The sequence below is a fragment of the Tachypleus tridentatus genome, chromosome 3 (genome assembly GCF_004210375.1).
Source record: "Tachypleus tridentatus isolate NWPU-2018 chromosome 3, ASM421037v1, whole genome shotgun sequence".
NCBI lineage: Eukaryota > Metazoa > Arthropoda > Merostomata > Xiphosura > Limulidae > Tachypleus > Tachypleus tridentatus.
In genome coordinates this window covers 20,830,862-20,847,325 of record NC_134827.1, presented here as the reverse complement: position 1 = coordinate 20,847,325, position 16,464 = coordinate 20,830,862, and positions in this window count along the sequence as shown.

Sequence of the window (16,464 nt, the reverse complement as noted above, 5' to 3'; positions counted from 1 at the left end):
TTCCAACGAATAGGGCGGTTGAAAAGGTAAGCATGTTTGGTGTGATGGGATTCGAGGCCACTATCTTCAGATGAGGAGCCCCGTGCCCGAATCAACTGGCCATGCCAAGTCAAAATGAAATGAACAGGCTAAATAATGTCTACTCCCTTAATTCTAGCTGAAACAACTTTGTCAATGGAATTCACTTTTACTCTTAAAAACAATCTCCGTTAGAATGATTGTGAGTCCCATACTCGCATTATTATACGACTATTTTTACGAATGTTAACATATTCAGTGTTATTTGACTTAGTTTTATCAGCTAATATATTAACATAATTTTGGTTAGTTTATCATAATGACTATATAGAAATGTTTTGCAACGTTTAAACAGCCACCATCCCATTTACTGTTTTTTTTACTTATTTATGATTAGATATTAGATACTTTTTAGGTTGTCCTTAAGTTTGTTACACTGGGAAGGAAATATATAGTTTATTAGCGATACTAAACCATTCTTTCAGGTAAACACAATTCTGCCAAAATAAGCCTTTCGACAAAGATATATCACCATATAGTTTTCCAACTGATAATAACAGTTCTTTCATTACTTTAGAAGTCTTAGTATATTTATCGGAGAATTCGATTGATCAGTGTTTTTCTTTTACTTTTTTTTAATGTAAACACCTTGGCAAATACCAATAGTTTGCATGCCAGACAAAATTATGGTTCGAGGTGGAAAAATCCAAAATATAACCTCCCAACTACGATAAATCGTCGCTAATCAGTTCAAGGTTAAATAATTTTGGGCACTATTGTAAAGTTACGTTTACTGCGTTAAGGTGAACGGAGCATAAGATGTATACTAAAATATAAATAGTATATATATATAAAACAGCTCCGCATATTAGTAACAAGAGATAATTCTCACGAGCCAAATCACTTGATATTCCTTCAGACGTGTTTAGGGCAAAATAATCTATGACATCTTCTCTTATTTTTCTCTTTTTATTTCCTACACTTTTCTGCGCCAGCGATACCGAACGTTTCATCGTGATCTCTACCAGCTTACCCCTAATTTGAAATTCTTTTAGACGGAATTAAAGTGATCTATGAGACCTAGGGCGTGGTTGATATATCAGTTCAAATGGCTCGACTTCTTTAAAACTGTAATTTTATCTCAAATCTGTCAAGAGATGACGGAGCTATCAGTTAATGTTTTTTACTTGAAAAACATAACATAAATATATATTATGTTGTAACGAAAAAAAATCTTTTACAATAGTAACAATGTAAGCGAACTTCAATTTTGCATTTTAGTTTAATAAATGTATGTCAACTAAAGTAAAATACCCTTGCACATTGCCCCTTTCAACAAAAATAGCGTGAGAAAGTTGTGATGTTTGTAAAAATGTTACATCGATTGTATTGTATTTTTATTTCAGGTCGGTTGTCATTGTTATATACACCGACGACTGAGTTCTGTGGATGCGCATCGAGTGCACATTAGTTAACCAGGGCACAAAAAACAACGATAAAAACTTAACATGTCAGGAATGTTGTATAAAGTATAAAACCACAAGATGAGGGTTGTGGGTTCTTCCAAACAGGGGGTGTTCAGAAAATCGTTTGGTTTGGAATTGAGCACAAAGTTACACAATATGCTATTTATGCTCGAAACACGGTTTATGGCGGTGTGACTCTGTAGATAAATCTCTGTGCTTCTAGAAGACTGAACAGACGTTCTCCTTCAACCCCGCCTGTGAATTTCCTTACCTGCGAGGGATTGTTTGTTTCTGAATTTCGCACAAAGCTACTCGAGGGCTATCTGTGCTAGCCGTCCCTAATTTAGCAGTGTAAGACTAGAGGGAAGGCAGCTAGTCATCAACACCCACCGCCAACTCTTGGGCTACTCTTTTACCAACGAATAGTGGGATTGACCGTCACATTATAACGCCCCCACGGCTGAAAGGGCGAGCATGTTTGGCGCGATTGGGATGCGAACCCGCGACCCTCAGATTACGAGTCGCACGCCTTAACACGCTTGGCCATGCCGGACCTTTTAAAGGAAGTTTCTGGCCAATGCTGCCTTCTTAAAAACTCTTACTATTATCGACGGTTTTCTTCTAAAGTATCGGGAAGTTTTATATTAAAAAAAATAGCTGTTCTGTATTTCATATCACCAGATGTCACCTCGATGAATGATAGAGAAGATATGTTTGTTTGTTTTTTGTTTGTTTTTGGAATTTCGCACAAAGCTACTCGAGGGCTATCTGTGCTTGCCGTCCCTAATTTAGCAGTGTAAGACTAGAGGGAAGGCAGCTAGTCATCACCACCCACCGCCAACTCTTGGGCTACTCTTTTACCAACGAATAGTGGGATTGACCGTCACATTATACACCCCCACGGCTGGGAGGGCGAGCATGTTTAACGCGATGCGGGCGCGAACCCGCGACCCTCGGATTACGAGTCGCACGCCTTACGCGCTTGGCCATGCCAGGCCAAGAGAAGATATGTAAGAGTTTTACAACAGTATATGTAATTTATCAAGAACATTTTTGCCTAAAACAAAGAAAATGTAATAACTTATATGAGGAATATTTTAATGATCGAATGGATTTCACGAGGCCTAACATCAATTTTCTTTTTCGACGACCCTCTACTGTTCCACTCTCATCACGAGTACGAGAGAATGACAATGAAATTGACCTGAAGCCAGTATACAGCACGTGAACATATGATTAAGGAGTTTCAGTTAAACATTTATGTGAACGAAATTGCTTACATAACCATTGTGAGTATAGGTATAGAATTACGTGTATTTTTTTTGTGATAAAAACATAACAAATGGCCCGGCATTGCCAGGTAGCTAAGGCAATTTGGGGTACGATTACCCACAGAAGACACAGCAGGTAATTTAGTGTGACTTTTTTTAAAATAAATAAAGCTGTTAGAAGCTACACATGTAGCAATATATTTAAAGATAACTCGTTAAATACACAAATACTAAACCAGAAAAAGTTCACAATGTTTCAAGTGTTGGAGGTTCAGCATGCAGATGTGTTGAGAACCTAAATGTAAAGGTTGAAACGTTTAAAATTAAAATTCTGCCTGTACAAACACACCTACACACGTAATTCCATTTGGTTATAGCAGGTTTTAAAAGAAGGAATGAAGTTTCACCATATTCTCTTTATAGCTTAATACGTTAGCACCCCACACTCTAGCACAGCAACACGTCTACGGACTCACTACTCTAAAAAAACGGGTTTCGATACCAGTTATGGGCAGAGCACATACAGATAGCATTTTGTGTAGTTTTGTGCTAATAACAAACAACTTCTATCGTTCCAAAACTATTTTCTCTGAACGTAAGTTTTTGTCTTATTCCGATAATATATTTAAAAATTATGCGTCTGTCTGACAAACTCGCTATTTGAAATAAAAAGTTGAAGTGACCCCTGCTTGATCTGTCAATCCACCCAAAATTCAAGTGGTTGTATTCAGAAAACCATAATGCACTCAACATATGAACTCCTTTATGATAAAGAATTCTAGCATTGGGTTTCAGCCAGATTTTGGAGAAAAAAATTAGTTTCTTGAAAAGCACATGTAATCATAAACTCTAATTACATTGGAATTAAACCTCACTCTGCCTTAAATTTGTAATACTCTGGAGCCAAGTAGTTCAAGAGAAAATTTACTTTAATTATTCTAAATTTATTCATCGTCTAAGTTCAGAAGTATCTTCTTTTGTGTTTTATATTTTTTTTATTTATGATCAGTAAATTGAGTATTCCTGAATTTCAACAACAAAGCGCTAGTATGAATTACGATATATTGAATTTATAATTTATTTATATTTTGTTGTTTTAAAAGAGCTAACATTAAATTAATTGTTAAATCAGAGACGGAATTTAAATGGTTAATCAGTAACTTTGAGGACTAATAATACTAAAACCTTAGTTTCGATACCAGTTGTCAGTAGAGCATAGATATCTCACTGATACTTTGTACAGTTAACTGGAGACAAAAAAGAAAAAAAAAAGATTTATGTCTCGCTATCTCCATTCCAATTATCACTTTAAACACATTCAATTGAAATATACAATTGTTTGTTTTTTTTCGTTTTAGGATTACCCGCAAAGATACCCGAGAGTTTGGGGCGCTATCTGTCCCTAATTTAGCAGTGAAAAAATAGTTGAAACGTAGCTGGTCATCAACACTCACCGCCAATTAATGGGCTACTTTTTATCAACGAATAATTGGATTGACAACAACATTATAACACCCACACGGCTAAAAAGACGAGCATGTTTGGTGTTACGTGATTCGAACCCTTTATCCAAATATTACGAATCGAGTGCCTTAACCTCCTGGCCATGTTGGGCCGTCGTCTATACTGGACTAATTAAAAATACTCTGATGAAATATCTGCACTTTCCTGAGATTTTTATCAATAATATCAGGCCTATTGTGTCTGTTGATTCCCCTACTTTCGACATTTAAAACGAATAACTTTGGATATGTGAAGATTACCAGTCTGGTATTGAAAGAAAGGCCTTATGATCATGCAGCAAACAATTTATATATATATACATATATACATATATATAAATGTATCGTTACTTTCCTCTAAGTTGAAATTCATAATGACCTAATTAAGATGAATGTGAACATGTGTAGTGATAATTCTGAGAAAACTGTTTTTGTAGTGTTAACATCTCAGGGATACGATCTAGTGTAAAATACTATGTGTTGATATGACACGCAAGCGTTAAAGGAATCTGCGTATAAGTTGTTTTTTGTTTTTTTTTTGTTGTTGAAACATTAAGAATGAAACTGCGACTTTCAATCATTGAAACCTGAAGCCTGGTGATACGTGTTTCGTTACTTAACCACAGCCTCGATATGAAAAAGGGTAGACACAATTTTTCTGACACACCTTCAGAAAACTTTTTCATGGAGAGATAAATAACCTGAATGTATCTAAACTGAACTCAGTCATGATGACGGTTCACATTTTAGGCAGACTAGTCAGGCTAGAACGTTCATTCAGAATATAGCACTCCTAGCTCCAGCAGTTTTGGAAATGTTGCAGGTTGGAACATGATACGGAGATTATCTTATAAGTATTATAATTAGCTTTTATTGCTGAGTATTAGTGGTCGAAATAATATTATCACAAATGTTTTGTAATAAGAACGAGGCTTTATGTAATACACAAAGTTCAGTGATGCTTTTGATGAAGTGGTTTAAGCAAACTTCGTATTCATTGCGCTTTATAAGGAAAACCAGAAACATTTTGGGGGTTTAGAGTTTTAAAACTATGAAATTTGTTACAAACATTCAAGCAGATTAGACAATCAAGAGAAGACAATTATGAGATGGTTTAAATGCTTCTTACATCCAATGTCATGGTTGTTGTTTGTTTATTTTATTTCGAAAGATGTGTAACAAATTCAAATTTTATTACAATGATTTTGAAACTGTAAACTAACAGGGAATTCAACAAGGGAGAGGGCTCATTAAATAAAGTACATTTATTTTATAAAAAACATTAACTCCTAACTTTAATCAGGTTTTGATGAATATTCATCTGGTTTCTGTTTTCTATTTACAAGGCATTGAACAATATGGATTTTACTCAATAATTCGCTAGTGGTGAACCATTAAAATTGCTTAAGAATCACACGACTTAATATTCCTGTTCTTGATAGCATAAAACAAGAGATACTATCGATTTGTGTAGATTCTTTTGATAAGTAGAATGCTTTGAACTTATTTATTACTCAGAGGTTCTGTCTAATCAAGAAAGAATATTTACAGACTTTATTTGCTGGTGATAACCCAGGGTTGTTCTTGTATGGTAAAGATTTGTACATAGATTATTTTAGCTGTTATTGAAAACCCTTTAGTTTATTTTTAACTTCGGTATAAAAATATGGTATCTTTAACCTAACATTACCGGTAAATTAAGAAGTGTACCCAATGCTGGATGTACTTGGAAGATAAACACAATATCAGTCTAAGCTCTTGTTCACATTTGTGTTGGTAAATCTAACGTTTTTGGGCAAAGAAAATAAACGAATAGAAAGTTACAGTTAATGTAAATTACAAAGAAAACACAAAATATAATTAATAGAGAATTTGAACTTGACATGGCTTCGTGGTTAGGGCTCTTGACTTGTGATGAGAATCAAGAATTTATATCCTGTCTCCGAACAAGCTAGTCATATGTGGTTGCAGTTTAGGCCTGTAATCTTGCTTTTACCCAACATAACCAGGTAGTTATAGTTCTTCATTCCCAACTAGAGGATGGCTAACTAGAATCCTCGTACCACCGAACATGCTCGTCCTCTCAACCTTGAGTGCGTTATAATATAACGATCAATCCCACTACTGATTGTAAGAGAGTAGCCCAAGAATTATCGGTGAGTGGTGATGGCTAGCTCCCTTTCCTTAATGTTTTACTGTTAAATTAAAGACTGCTAGCATAGATAGAGCTCGTGTAGTTTTGTGTAAAATATGAAACAAGCCAAACCATCCACGTGTAAAATTTTTCTCTTGAAAACCTACCACCCACATTAAACCTTGTTGAGGTCAGTATCGTTACCTTGAAAACGGAGTATTGAACGAATTTAGTATTGGTCCAGTGTTAATTAATAATGCTATATTCAAGTCTGCTTATATCAGATCATCCCTTAAGTAATGTCCAATTTTAGGTTCAGAAAAAGAGAAAGGATTTCAAACGCTTTTAATGTTAGTTAATCAATAATGCATGTCCCATTATTATTAATTACTTCCTGTAAACGATTCACAAGCTTCTCAATGTTACTTATATAAAGTTCTTGGGATTTTGTGGAAAACAACGTGGAGAAAGAAGTTTTGACATCTTTATGTGTTCCAAACTCTTTTCCATCAGTATAGTTCTGCAAACTTCGGAATAGATTGTAATCATAAATTATTACCTGTCTAATGTGTTCCTCAGACACATCCATCTTCATAAGGGTTTATTTGATTAAAGATCTGAAAAAGTGGAGTTGGGTTAGTTTGTTTTGTTTGTCTGAACATTTTTATACATGTCCTACTACATATTATAGGCATTAAGGCCTTCCACAAAGATAGAAATGATGATGCACTTTCTGTATTAAATATTCGGACATTACATGTGGGATGACCTGATAAAATAAATTAAATACGAACTTTAAACTTATTTGGTATTCTACGATTAACAGTTCGATTATTTAATGTTTTTAAATAACAACCAACTAATTTATCCCATTTTTATCCTTAAGAATTAGATTAAGCAAATGTTAAGGATTGACACAAATTAATCAGATGAAATATAACGCTGGGATTTATATTGGTCAAACAAACCTACCCATTACAGATACATAAAGAACAACACGTAATAAACCGTTAAGTTGAAAATTATGCTATAGCAGAACACGTGCATATAATACAACACGATTTCACGAGTGAAAACGAAAATTTTAGCTTAACGTCAAAATATTACATTTTTAACATACAACAATCATTCAAAGCAATACAATTAAAAATAGAGATGGACTGAAACCAGATAAAGGTCCATCAAGCCATTGCAGTGATATGTTGCGTGACATGTTGTAAATATTGGCGACAGGTTTATGTAAGTAACTATAATTCCAAATGACTTGCCAAAAGTATAGATATTGCGTGTTTTTCTTTTAGCTAAGCCACATTGAGCTATTTGCTCTGTCCATCGAGGTGAACTGAATCCCTGATTTTAACGTTAAAAATCCATAGACTTACTGCTTGCTGTAACAGCGGGGTACGTACAAATGTCGAACACAAATGTCTCCTAAATAACTTTTGAATATTACGTAGAAAGCATAAAAACATTTCATGTTTTTTAAGTGGAGGTCATTGAGTGCTGTAATAAACATTAGTCTGAGCCATATTAGGGCTAATCTTTTTTTAAATTTTAAGTCTCCAAGTTTTCTTAGTTTGGACTATGTTGTTTCAATTGTTTTCGTAGAGTTAAAACTATCTGTATTACTATAGTTTTCTACGTGAGATATACATCGAACCCCACTGCTTTTTATACACTTTTTTTTACTAGTCCATACTATTAGCGATATTTTTGGGCACCAGCAATACGAAACTGTGTGTGTGTTTTCATTTAGTAAAGCCACCTCGGGCTATCTGCTGAGTCCACCGTTTTAAATCCGTAAACTTATCGCTGTATTAACGGGAGACAAGAATACGAAACTTGGACATGTTTATACTCGAATCAATATTATTACTCAGATCTCTATCAGCTTAACTTCAAGTATAATTATATTCCAAAGTAGCAAATCATATATATATATATGTATATATTAGTAACCGTTTCAGAAACTAACTCGCTAGGACAAGAGTAAGTATAGATTTTCAACGCTAAAAACATGGGTTCGATTCCCTTCGATGGACACAGCAGATAGCCCGATGTGGCTTCGCTTCAAAAAATGCACACACACAAAGATACGTTTCAGTAAAATAAAAAAAATCATTGAAAATTCAGATGGAAGAGTTTTGTGAAATAATCAGAGCGACAAGTTTCGTTATTTTCTTTTAAACGCATGCCTGGAAAACGCACTTCTTTACTTCGATGGAAATTCGTTAAAAATTGAAATTTTTATTCACTCATTAAACACTTAGATAACGATTTAGACGACTTCATAAATACACTAAACTTTAGTTTCACTGAACCAAAAGTGTAAACTGATTATTGTTATTATTTAAACATTTGTTAAAGTGGTTTATAACGAACTGTTTTTATGACCACCATTTTGTTTCATCATGATCCATAATATTAATTACTACCGTTCCTAATGATTTTTATACTTGTGTAAAAGTGAAATATTTTATTTTAATGAATTATTAGATTTTAAACATTACTAAAGTGTAGGTCGTTCATCCTAATATATAATGATGTTTTTCCCTAGTAAAACTTAAGACATTTCATTTAAAACATATAATTTTTGAATACAACAATTTGCTCAGTTCCACCTTCGTGATAAGGTATTCACAATGTATTCGGAAAATAGCACTATTATTAAATATGTGGCATAAAAATTTAGAGCCAAACATAATTTTTGAACAATCAATAACATATATCAAAAACATTCAAGTGATGTAGCGTAAGATTTGTTTCTTTTGAACGTCGCACAAATATACGCTAGGATTACCTACGTTATTTATAACACTTCCCACAAACCTATTCGTTAGTAAAAAATTAGTCCAAGAGTTAGCGGTGGGTGGTGATGACTAGCTGTTTTCTCTTTAGTCTTACACTGTTAAATTAGGGACGGCTAACGCAGATAGCTATCGAGTAGCTTTCCGCGAAATTCCAAAATAACCAAACCAAACCTCCCAAGGCTGAAAGGGCGAGCATATTCTGTGAAAGGAATTCAAATCCACGGCTGTCATTTTCCAATTTGAGCTAGGTTTTTACCACTTCGAGATCTGCAAGTTAACCGCTGTATTTGAGGCGTTGAACTCAAATATTACAGAATCATCAATAGGCAGCTTTTATATTTGTCAGAAGATATAGGGTATTACACAATATTATATTTCTAAAATATTAGAGTGCATCAAATTTTGTATCTGTTTATATTTGTTTTATATTCATTTTATTTTCATTTCTTTTTATAGTAAGTACACAAGATATATTATATGCTTCTAATGTGATATTTTGTGATTAATGATATACCTATTTTTAACTACGTGAAACATTCACCTAATTGTCTAACAGTAAGATCAAATCTATTCAATTTGACCACGTGCCGAACGTGTTACAGAAAACTTCTTTAGAGTAATAAAAGAAAACAGGAAGCCGTTGTGATTCATAAAACCCTTGGGCTGACTGGAACATTTTGTTAGCAACAGCTTAGTTCTTAATTGATATGTTGTTTTTTTTCTTTCTCTTTACGGTAAAAAACATTGAACTTAAATTAAATATTTCAACGAAACGATAGCGAAGCCACTACTCTAGATAATTTACCGACGGATTTTATCTAACAGAAAGACAATCTAATTTTTAAACACTATATCAATACAAAATTTGGAAAATGATAATTGTGTCATACAGTTATTCTTTTAAGCTCATCTCTCCATGAAACAATGGTGAATAATGTAAATATTTTATAATATTATACATGTGGTGTGAATTTCTACAGACTCTTCAGTCAATCTGTTCAGATATATATACATATATAAAAGGTAAAATGTCTCATCTGTGGGTCTGTTCCTTATCCACGTACGGCCACATCTGAAAAGCTACAAACTACAAACTCAAGTCACTTATAGAACTATGTACGGGAAGTAACGTGGGTTTCGTGAATTTTGCCTCAGAACCAGGAACGTGAGCCGAAAGTGACCAATAGTGTAATATTTGTCAAAAATGGACGACAAATTGGACTCAAATTGAAAATTCAGGATGTTTTTGTTAATCTTTGTCAAGAGAGCTCTTATTTACCTTTCTTCTCTGTGTGAGGACTTATTGTAGGTTATAACAATTTAGAAACTTCGTGGAGCCTTCCTTTGTACTCCTTCTATCCCCCTCAATGTTTTCTACGTATACGTGCCTTCACTCAAATTCCCCCTGAACTGAAAAAGGCTGGTACTTTCTTTCACACATGTACGAACGCTCGTTCCACTACATAGGCTTTCTTCTGTCACATATTATGATTTATTTGTGAGTGCTTACAAAAAACTACTATACGATGACTTTACAAATTGTTTGACATTGGAAAGTTTTCACTTGAGTTGTGTTGTAGCCAGAAGTGAATAAATCAAATAATCATTAAACGGAATGACAATGAAGTCACAGTAAGCTGAAAACACATAATCTATTATAATTTATCACGGATGAGTCACCATTTTATTATGTTATATACGTTAGGTATTACGATTTCAAATACTTGAAAATTTTAATTTTAATTTAAAAGTTAATTGAATATCAATATCAAATATATAATATTTACCAACAAGATTGATAACGTGATACACACAATTTTCTTTCTTTACACAACTATATTTTAATATACAAACAACAGCACAATTTATAATAACTGTAATTCTAAATAACGATTTATGTAGAAAACGTTAACAAACTTGTCAACAGTATTGAGTTTAATATCTGGTCTGGAACTCAATCTTTTATTTACGGTTCACCAACAGCAAATTAATTCTGTATCCATACACAGGTAAAATATAATTAAGGGGAAAGCTAGTTAGCTGCTTCAATAAGCACAAATACGTTTTTCAGTGATAATAATATCTAATATCCTCGGTGACATATTTAAATCCGAATTTAATTCAATGAAGTTGAATGGATTGTTACGTTTGAAACCAATAAACATTCTTAGTCAAATATCTGTAGTTTTCTGATAAATAAGCGTTTGCCACAATTATAATTTCCGAGGTTATAATATACTAACAGAAGCAAACCAACAATGTAAAAGTGTCTACCTACGATTCGATAGTTACCTTTTATGAACTCGAAAGGAGATTTTCTATAAATTTTAGCTGAGGCAACAATAGTGGTATTTTATATACACACATCGTCGTACATTGTTTATTCTTACGCTCAAGAATCTTATAAAAATTTAGAGAAAAGGAAGGACTTTCGTATTACACATTTAACAACATAAGTTACATGCATTTCTAAATACATATATGAAACAGAAACAAGTATAGATATTACAATAAATATATAACGTTAAATCCGTTACATATGATCTGACAGTGGAAATGAGGACACCGAAAGGAAGGGAATTTTATTTTGGAAACTCGAAAACTCATTGTGAACAGAAAACGATGTGCCTGCATTTGCTTTGATGAAAATAGTTTCAGTGACTCTTTATTTTTGTCACATGCAATTATTTAGTTAGGTAAAGAAATGATTTTTGCAAAATCTCCCGAGTAATATGGTTAATTTAATAAAAACCGCTGAAGGTATGAAAAGCCATTTTCATATACTAGTGATAAATTGGTCCAAAATATTCAAGATACCATCGAGATCATCCCCCTGAAGACTCTTGCCGGTTCAGTATACTGATACATAATGGACGAATTTAATCCCTGCGTGAAATTTCTACTTAATTAATTTATAGTCAACAGTTTTACTTCAAACAAGTCTTCGCTGTTCTGTATAACCTATCGAAAATTAACTACTTTGTTTTAGTGCTGCCATTTATGATGCAATCTTGCCATGGCACTCAGCATAATATAGTTTTATTGTTGTAACCTAACTTCATTTTTCGTATTTTCTCGTTCCTTAATTATAGCAATAGAAATAAAACTAAATATCCAAATACAGTTATTCAGTAAAATTTAACTTTTCTTCTTTATACCTTTAACTAGATCTATCACTTTCATAGCTCATTTAATTCTTTGTGCTTTTAATAAGCAACGTACCAAGTATTAATTATAACTCATGGCTATACCGCATGGTTCAGATCTTCATCACTCATCAGATACATCAGTAAGAAGAAAAAATATCATATAGTTTTGTTTGTTTGAATTTCGCGTAAAGCTATTCGAGAACTATCTGCGCTATCCATCCCTAATTTATCGGAGGGAAGGCAGCTTGTCATCACCACCCACCGCCAACTCTTGGGCTATTTTTTTAACCAACGAATGGTGGGATTGACCATTGCATTATAACGTCCCCACAGCTGAAAGAGCGAGCATGTTTGGTGTGATCGGGATTCGAACCCGCGACCATCGCATTAGGAGTCAAACGCCTTAACACACTTGGCCCTGGCGGCCCAGCAAAATATCAAATTTTCATAATTATAAGCTTTATTTATCCAGTTTGCTGTAATTTGCCTTGCTATTTCATGTTTCTTACATTGTTACGTAATATTATTATGCGTCAAATAACAACATTTATCTATCTTATGTGTTTTCATAATTAATCATCAGTTTATAACAGTGTTAGTTATTTCATGTCATTAAATTATTTTCCAATAACCATTAGAATTACGATTAAGCTCTAAATAAAGCGTACACTCAAAACATTTAAATAAAAACGTTTTTGTTACTTAAGGTGTGTGCTTATACCTCCTTTGGTAGAATGTTTAGGTAGAATATTTGTGATGCGTAATCTGAGGGTTGCGGATTTTAATCCCCATCATACCAAATATGCTCGTTCTTTCAGCCGTGAAGGCGTTAGAATATGACTATTAATCCTATTATTTGTTTGTAAAATTGTAGCCCAGAAGTTGGCGGTGGATGGTGATGATTAGTTGCCTTCCCTCGAGTTTTACATTGCTTAGTTAAGGACAATTAGAGCAAATAGCCCTCATATAGCTTTGCACTAAATTCAAAAGAAACCAAAATTAAAACCTAATTTACCAGTGTAAGAGTACAGGGAAGGCAGCTAGCCATCACTACCCACTCACTGTCATCTCTTGGGATTCTCTTTTATCAAAAAATAGTGGGAATGACTGTCATTTTAAAATGACCTCACGACAAAAATACACTTATATTAGTACGTTAAAATACTTTACAAATGTTTATTTTAAACATTATTCGACAATATTCAAAAGACTTAAAATTAGTGTAACCTCTAGGTACAAACTGAAGACTATTATAACCTGTATGTACAAAATGAAAATTACTATAACCTCTGCGTGCAATTATTTTATCATTTTGCTAGTTTTGAATTAGTGAACTATAGGAAAAGACAATAGAAATATTACCCATTTCCACGTCTTGTATGACACGTGTCACACTGAACAGAGGAGTTTTACTGTTTCTCCTTTAATACATAGATTGCCACAAGTTTAGTAGCGCGTTTTTACGGAAACAAGAAGTGAATCACGGGTCATTGATGCACACTCCGGGAACGCTAAGGAGACCGAGTAAGGATGGATAATTTGTTTCACTATAGAACGATTAATTTTTATCAACACAAAGGTTTGTATGCTCAGTGATATGCTTTTTAAAGTGAAAATAACATGATATAAGAAAACATTTCTTTCAAAGTACGCATATACCAGACTTCGAAACAAGTTGTTCGCTCTGAATGTATGTGTTTTCTCATAACAAAGCCACATCGGGCTATCTGCTGTGTTCATCGAGGGAAATCAAACTCATAAGTTTAGCGTTGTAAATCCGTAGACATACCGCTGTGCCAGTAGGAGACTGGTTTGCTTGAATTTCCTAATATAGCAATGATAGGCTAGAGGGAAAGCAGATAATCAACACCAACCACCACCAAGTCTTGGGCTACTCTTTTTAGTAGCGGATAATGTTTATTTGTTTGTTTAGAATAAAGCACAAAGCTACACAAAGGGTTATCTGTGCTCTGCCCACCACGATTATCGAATGTCGGTTTCTAGCGGTGTGAGTTCTCAGACATACCACTGTGTTACTTGGGTGCAAATAAAGTGTGTTTGTGTCTTTATAGCAAAGCCACATCAGGCTATCTCTTGTGTCCACCAAGGAGAATCGATCCTCTGATTGTAGCGTTGTAAATTCGTAGACTTATCGCTGTATCAGCTGAAATGGGGAGCATATTCGATGAAAGGTATTTGAACCCATAATAGCTAGATTGTAAGTCAAACATCCCAACCACAAGGCGAATCAGTAAAGAAACTCAAACATGTGTTAAAGTGCAATTCGAATCATATTATTTCTGCGAAAGGAGCCAAAGACCACTTAGAGGGATCACCTGTTTTACCACTTGTATCACTCTACCGTAGTGTAGGATCAATAGACACGAAACTTGCTTTACCTAAGGGGCATTTAAAGTTGTAATTTGTTATTTCTTTGCATCAATAAGATGTGCGCATGTCTCGAAAGATGAGAAGAACTGTGTATTCTGTACGTTACAACAGAGCATAATGTATGAATTTCAAAATTGATAAATGAACATATTTGTTACTTTTAATTTTTGTTTTAATTGCTTTTTAAACAGAACAGTTTCAGTGACATAGCTGACATCAAAACTTAAAAAATATCATGTTAAGCTCTGCTTCTATAAAGGCTCACTTATAGAGTCGCGTTACATTGGTTTCTTCTAGCACATACTGGTATCATATGCTAGCTCCTTCTTAGCTTCTTTCTATATACATGTACTTAAGACGCTGCAATGGGTACCATGACAGTTATTTCAGACTTTAAACTGAAGAGTATGTTAATTCAAACTTTATGGCATGTCCTTGGAATAAGTATATTGTTTGTTTGTTTTTGAATTTCGCACAAAGCTACTCGAGGGCTATCTGTGCTAGCCGTCCTTAATTTAGCAGTGTAAAACTAGAGGGAAGGCAGCTAGTCATCACCACCCACCGCCAACTCTTGGGCTACTCTTTTACCAACGAATAATGGGATTGACCGTCACATTATAACGCCCCCACGGCTGGGAGGGCGAGCATGTTTGGTGCGACAGGGATGCGAACCCGCGACCCTCAGATTACGAGTCGCACGCCTTAATACGCTTGGTCACGCTGGGCCGAATAAGTATATTGGAATTCAAAATAATGGTAAGTTCTCTCATCCTTGTTCACTCAAATATCAACAGCGACCTGTGAAAGTTTATCATCATGTTGAAAATTAGATTCTCTAATGGTATGGAAGAATTGGCCTTATAAAACGGAAGGAATGACAAGATATTGTTTTGTCTTAACATTTTTTTATTAATGTCGATTGTTTATTTTAAATTGTATTTTAGCGTTTTAATTATATATTATCATTTAATTACATAATATATTTATTATATATGTATGTAATAAATATATAATATTTTATATTATTGCATTATATTATTATTATTACTTAACAAGATTTACGTGACGTTGGAAGAATGTTGGTCTGCTCTTTTCAAATTACGAAAAACAAAAGTTGAAATAAACATCAATATTATTTGTAACGATTTCATCTATTCATGGGAGTAGTAATGTAACTGTTTAACAGAAAAATATTTTCGTATAAATAAATAAAACTTTTTAAAGTAACCTAAAGTTCGAACTCTTAATTTGCGTGCTCCATGATGACGAAATATTTTATGAACAATTTTAAAGTAACAGACATAGCTTGGATGGGAATGTAGAAAACAGATACAGAACTGTATACCTTCTACACTAATATTATACATTTAAACTGTTATAATTTCTACCAGTATTAGTGCAGCTCTTACCAGATGTTACTTTACTTATACTGAGAGCTCGATGTGTATGTTTCATGTATTACATTTTTAAAGCAAAAAGAGGAAGGAAAAGCTAGAAAGATGTAATACCATTGGTAGTGACAAAACTATTTCTAAGTTCTGAATTTTACCCAAGGCAACACGAGGGCAATATTTGCTAACCGTGGGGGAAATGCAAACAGTCATTACCACCCACCGCCAATTCATGGGCTGCTCTTTCGCCAACGAATAGTGAGATTGACCGATACATATATATCACCCTCCATGGCTGAAAGGAGGAGCATGGTTGGTGTGAGTGGGATTCG